This window comes from Meriones unguiculatus, chromosome 7 (assembly GCF_030254825.1).
Source record: "Meriones unguiculatus strain TT.TT164.6M chromosome 7, Bangor_MerUng_6.1, whole genome shotgun sequence".
Taxonomy (NCBI): domain Eukaryota; kingdom Metazoa; phylum Chordata; class Mammalia; order Rodentia; family Muridae; genus Meriones; species Meriones unguiculatus.
In genome coordinates this window covers 11428198-11435368 of record NC_083355.1, presented here as the reverse complement: position 1 = coordinate 11435368, position 7171 = coordinate 11428198, and positions in this window count along the sequence as shown.

Sequence of the window (7171 nt, the reverse complement as noted above, 5' to 3'; positions counted from 1 at the left end):
CATCCTCCCAGAGTCTTCTGTGACTTTCCAGTGTCTGGAAACACTGAGCTTCTCAGTGGGGCTGTGAGATACCTTGCCTCTGACTCGTACCAGTAGGTCAGCCCTCAGATACTTACAGTGATGTAGGCACAGCCACTTTTGGCAAGAGGTACAGCGTATGACAAAGGGAATGGAAGATGTCCCAAGGCAGCTGTCTTCGATAAGGAAGGGAATGTTGTCAAATGCTACAGTGTTGCTTAACCCTGAAGCAGTTTGTATTAGTCAGGGTTCTCTGGAGAATGAGAGCAACGGGATGTGTGCATGCGAGCAGCCTCCAGCCGTCCCTCGGTATTCATGGGGAATTTGTTCCAGATCCCTTATGGATACCAAACTCTGTGGATCTTCAGGATTTTTATATAAAATGACAAAGTATTTGCATATGCCCTATGAACATCTTTCTGTATGTGCAAAATACTCTTTAGAGTACTTGTAGTACCTGAGATAAAGCAAAGTGTGTGTAGAGAGCAATCACAATGTACCACCTAGGGCAGTGGTTCTCAACCCATGGGTCATGACCCCTTGGGGAGATTGAATGGCCCTTTCACAGGGGTCACCTAAGACTATTGGAAAACACAGATATCAACATTATAATGCATAACAGTAGCAAAATTACAGTTATGATGTAGCAACAAAAATAATTTTAGGGTTGGTTACTGAATTAAAGGGTTGCAACATTAGGAAGGTTGAGAACCACTGATTAGGAGAATTTTTTTTTCATTTGAGTGCTTTTTTAAAATTTAAGTTTATTTATATATTTATTTAATACCATTTATTCACTTTGTATCCCCACTGCAGCCCCCTCCCTCATCTCTCACTCCCAACCACCCTCTCTCTTCTCCCCCTATGCCCTTTCCCTAGTCCCTGATAGGGGAGGACCTCCTCCCCTTCTATCTGACCTTATATTATCAGAACTCATCAAGGCTGGCTGCATTGTCTTCCTCTGTGGCCTGGCAAGGCTGTACCCCCAGGGGGAGGTGATCAAAGAGCAGGCCACTGAGTTCATGTCAGAGACAGCCCCTGTACCCCTTACTAGGGAACCCACTTGGAAACTGAGCCAGAGGCCTTATCGGGGACAGAAATATCCACACATGTTCAGCACTGATACTTTCAAGTTATATTTTTAGTCTATGATAGATTGATTCATTCTCCTGATTAAGATTCTGTGGCTATAAAGACGCAACCACATATATTTGCATATTCTTTATCTTTCATTTCTTAATAAACTTTTCACTGGCCGTCATATACTCTGCTATGCCTGACCCCCATCTCCAGACCTCGCCATGGGGTTGTGTTACACTTGACTACCATTCACTTGGTGGCTTTCTCTAGTGAACAGGGCATTTTGAGAGTGCTTGGGGCTCAATCTCAGCACAACTAACTCTCATTAATGAATGATGGAAAGAAGTACATAATTAATGCACAGGATTAGGATAAATCCAAGGCACATATTTTGCCCTGGCCCCCCATAGCTCTGTAGGACAGTTATGCTTCATTGACCCTGAGCTGTTTCGTAGTTGGTGACTTTCAGCATATCACTGCATTTTCCTGCAGAACAACTTGTACTTGAGTCTTGCCTCATGATCTGATTCTCAGGAATCTCAGCTAAGACAGAAGTGCAGACTTATGTGCAACTCAGTTAGACGGCATGGAGTTGGGAAGAGAAGAGGCACATCAGAGCTTTCCTCCTATAACTGTTTTCTGCCAGGATCATGCTCACATAGACTCTCGGTGCCCTTTCTTGGTAGGGCATTATGGGAATCACTTATGTAGTGTGATTTATTTTGTGTGCCTGGCACTTTAAAGGATCCTCATTTGACCCTATGACTCTCAGTGTTGGTGGCTCTTGGACTGTTTGGGAGCAAGAGAGGATATAAAAAACCCCAGCAGAGGCTGAGATAGAGTAGGATTGGAGTAGAGTTAGAGAGTAGTGTTAGAGAAGACAGTGCAGGGAGAAAGAATATTGAGTAGGGCTAGAAAAAAGAAGGAAAGAGATTGAGCAGAATGAAAATAGGAGATAGTTGAAAGTAAATTGGGCTAGCAAAGGGAGAAGACAGTTGATGACAGCCGAGCCAGGAAAAAAATGAGCTGAGCCAGAAGAAGATATTTTTAGGAGACAGTTAGGAGTTAGAATCCACAAAGAACCCATACAAAGTAGCAAAAGAAAAGAAAAGCCACACACTCAAACAGTACCTTTTCCCCCCAATGATGGGAGGGCAGCTAAGAAGTGTTTACACCTGTCAGTGATATCACTAATTCATGCTTTCCATGGTAAAACTGTCATTTGTATATAAGTTTGTGTGTGCTCGCTCAGACATCAGTTAGGCCAGAGAATGGCTTTATTATCTTAAAGTTATTTGGAGTGACAGGTAAATATTACCATGTGAATTTCACAGGCAATTCATTACTTTTCTCTGTGTTTTATAATTTCTGTCTTACAGATCAGGGAACTCGGAGTTTGAGGAAGATTTGAAATATAGTGAAGCGAGCCACAGATTTTCACTTTTACATTTATGACATTGAAGTTCCCTGTCACTTAAGTATTCTTTTAGCCAACGAATGGGACACAGGCAGAAGGATCCCTCTTCACACCCATGTTTGGGACGAAAGTGGAAAGAACAACTAATATTCCAGTTAAAAAAGACCCAGGTTTCAAAGGCTTCACCATTTTAAGTCTAAGCAAAGTAATTTTAGCACAAGCATAGAATGTAGGAACCCGGCTAGATAGGAGTTTACCACAAACTTTATAAAAGCCAGCAGTGTGATATGGTCACCCATTGCAATGTCCAGCACCATCATGAAAAGACATCTGTCCAGGAAATGGCTGTATTACTTGGTTAGATAGGATGGATTCATTGGAAGAAAAAATTTAATGAGAGACTTACTTGAGTAGGGAAATACCGCAGTGAATTCAGGATGGTGGAAGAGTTCTGGGCATCTCGCTGTGTGAGGAACGCATGAGTGCGATCCTGTTTGTTCAGCTGGGTCTGAGAGATAGAGTGTCGTTATGAGCTCTAGTCCACTCTACCTGAATTGAGCCTGTTTTTGCCTCTGTTTTTGTCAGCTTTGTAAATTGACAACACGGTCTTCAATGTACTTTTCTTTATAAGGGAGGCTTATTTCTGTTCTCATACTCCGCATATTTCATCCTTGTGGGAATGTCAGTTTCATTCTTTCAAACATTTGGAGGCTTACCTTGGGAGAAACTGGTTCCCTTGGACTCGTCCTGACAATTGAAGGCTGGTGGCAAATAGTTTTAATGGAGACAATTTTGATTTGATGTCAAGATTCAACTTCTGGGCCCAGGAGATCCCTTATAAATGTAAGGACCTGAGTTCACTATTCCCTAGGACCTATATTTAAAAAATAGCCAGGTGTGGTGGTGCATTTCTCTAAATCACAGTGCTGAGGAGGCAGAGACAGGTGACTTGCTGGGTTTGCTGGCTAGCTAGGTTTTCCATCTCGGCAAGTCCCAGGCCAATGAGAGACCCTATTTCAAACAAAACAAAGCAAAACAAAACAAAAGTAAATCACTACTACACTACACTTGAAGTTGTCCTCTGGCCTACACACACACACACACACACACACACACACACTCACACAAAGACATGTGCACTCATCTGAACAACACACAAACACACACACACACATGCATCTTCACACATGAAAAAGAACTAGTTTTCTAATAACTTGATTGCCCTTATCAAACACAGATGCCTCGAAACATGCCGCTTGACTAGAACTAGTTGAGCCAAGATTGTATGTCTTGGGCTTTTCATGTGTACCGCAGGCCACGCGGAATTCTCAGGCTACCTACACAGCTCTAAACCTGGTCACCCCCCACTTTCCCCAGATCTTTCACCGTGTCATCACATACGTTGGTGTTCGAGCAAAATATCTTAGAGTTGTGTGTGGTTCTTGTTCCCGTCCCCTTCCTCCTCTCCATAGTCCACATCACACATGTTTTTTTTTTTTTTTTCAACCAGCTCTTTCAGTCCTGAATCTTAAATAGAAGCCCAAGCCACTGACTTCTCTCCATCTCCAAGATTATTGCCAAAATCTAAACTATTGGAATCTCTATTTGGTCTACCACAGTAGCCTGATAGTTTGTGTCTGTTTCTACATCCACTGCTTTAGATTTCATCATCTAGTCATAACCATTTAAAAGGGATAATTTAGCATTGTCTAATAGCTCCTCACTGAACCAAGGTGAGGATCCATAACCCTTTACACTGCCTAACAAAGCCCTAGTACTGAGTGGCTTCTGTCATTCATGCCAACATTTCTTTCTAGCACCTTTAACTTAGCCTTCCACCCTCTAGTAACTGTTTCCTTTTAGATTTTACTGGCTTATGCCAGCTTTTACTTTTGATTTATTATTTCAGCTAGTCCTTTGCATAGACTACTGTTTCCCCGAAACCCTGATGTTATCTCCTACAAAAGAAATGCCTCATAGTTACTGTCTAATTATTTTGAACTTTTTCTATTATAATGCTTTTCTTGTATTTAATATTGCCTAATCATACTGATTTATGGTATTATCATCACCCATGAGGTCTTAAATACGTATTTAATACCTAATTGTGTAGAAACTTCACTCACAATCGTGGGTCTTTTATTAAAAACCAAACCAAACTAAAGAAGAAAACCAAATCCTGTAAGTCAACCAATGGGCTAATCAAATCAAGTTTAAAAAAATCGCTTCATAGCTTGATAGCAGCCCCCTCCTGCCTCTCCTCAGTCTCCCCGTTACACCGTCTCCCCCTTTACTCTCTCTCCTCCTTCTCATGAAAAGGGAGATCCCCAAGGGGTGCCAACCCACCCTGGCACTTTGCAGTTGCAATAGGACTAAGTGCACCCCCTCCTACTGAGGCCAGACAGGCAGCCCAGCTAGGGGAAAGCGGTCCAAAAGCAGGCAACAGAGTCAGAGACAGCACCTACTCCCACTGTTAGGGGACCCACATGATGACTAAGGTGCACATCTCTTACATAGGTGTAGGGGGTGTAGCTCTAGCCCGTGCATACTCTTTGGTTGATGGTTCAGTCTCTATGAGCTCCCACGGGCCCAGGTTATTTGATTCTGGTAGGTTTTCTTGTAGTGTGCTTAACCCCTGTGTCTCCCTCTATCCCCCTCTATCTTTCCCCAAATCTTCCTCAAAACTTCCCAAGCTCGGCCCCTGCATCTGTTTCCATCTGTTGCTGGAAAAAGCCTCTCAGAAGACAATTATGCTAGGCTCCTGTTTGCAAGCATAGCAGAGTTTCATTAATAGTGCCAGGGGTTGGCTTTCTCTGTGTGACTTCGAGTGGAGGGATGGGACACCAACACACCTATAAAACTGTCAACCTAAAATTTTTCTCACCTACAAGAGAGTAGGGATAAGGATGGAACAGAAATAGAGGGAATGGCAAACCAATGACTTTTTCTTTTTCTTTTTTTTAAGACAGGGTTTCTCCATGTAGCCCTGGCTGTCCTGGAACTAATTCTGTTGACCAGGCTGGCCTCCAAATCAGAGATCTCCCTGCCTCTGCCTTCCAAGTGCTGGGATTATAAAGGCGTCCACCATCATGCTCGGCTGAAATCAACAGTTCTCAAAAGAAGAATGTTCAATAATTATTTTGAAAAAGAGATTGTCTTCTGTATTTAAGGAAATTTGAATTAAAAGTACTTGGAGACACCACCTGATTTCCATGAGGTTGGATAGCATATACATTTCTGACATGAAATGCTGGTGAAGATGTGGGGAAATATAAATGTGCTCATGGGAATGTAATACATACATGTGCACACAGAAATGATGCTAAATATGGGCAAAGCCTAAAACAACAGAAAAGAGATGGAGGAGGCTAAAAGTAAGTGACTAGGAAGGATGGGGATGGACAAAAGGACTCCTAGGACAGGGCAAAGGAAAAGAGACTGGGAGAGGGAGAGGCTGTGAGGGGAAGATCAGGTTTAGCAGAAAGAGAGGGCAGGAGAATACACTAGAAGATACTGTGTCATCAGGGAGATGCACATCAAAACGACCCTGAGGTTTCACCTTGCACCCATCGGAATGGCTAAGACGAAAAACTCAAGTGGAGAGGATGCTGGAGAGGATGTGAAGAAAGGAGGACCCTCCTTCATTGCTGGTGGGAATGTAAACTTGTACTACCACTTTGGAAATCAATCTGGCACTTTCTCAGACAATTAGGAATAGTACTTTCTCAAGATCCAGCTATACCACTGCAAAGCATATATCCAAAAGAAGCTCAAGTACACAACAAGGACATATGCTTAACCATATCTGCAGCTTTATTCATAATAGGCAGAATCTAGAAGCGACCCAGATGTCTCTCAATGGAGGAATAGATACAGAAATTGTAATACATTTACACAATGGAATACTACTCAGCAATTAAAAACCAGGAAATCATGAAATTTGCAGGCAAATGGTGGGTTCTAGAAAAAATCATCCTGAGTAAGGTATCCCAGAAGCAGAAAGACACACATAGTATATACTCACATATAAGTGGATATTAGACATATAATATAGGATAAACATACTAAAATCTGTACACATAAAGAAGCTAAGCAAGAAGGAGGACCCTGGGTAAGATGCTCAATCCTCACTCAGAAAAGCAAACAGGATAGAGATTGGAAGAAGGTGAAAACAAGAAACAAGACAGGAGCCTACCACAGAGTGCCTCTGAAAGACTCTACTTAGCAGTGTATCAAAGCAGATGCTGAGACTCATAGCTAAACTTTGGGCAGAGTGCAGGGAATCTTATGAAAGAAGGGGGAGATAGAAATACCTGGAAGGGTCTGGAGCTCCACAAGGAGAATAACAGAACCAAAAAATCTGGGCACAGAAGTCTTTTCTGAGACTAATACTTCAACCAAGGACCATTCATGGAGATAACCTAGAACCCCTGCACAGAGGTAGCTTGTGACAGCTCAGTCTCCAAATGGGCTCCTTAATAAGGAGAACAGGGACTGTCTCTGACATGAACTCAGTGGCTGGCTCTTTGATCACCTCCTCCTATTGGGGGAGCAGCCTTACCAGGCCACAGAGGAAGACTATGAAAAACAGTCCTGCTGAGACCTGATAGGTTAGGGTCAGATGGAAGGGGAGGAGGACCTCCTTTATCAGTGGAC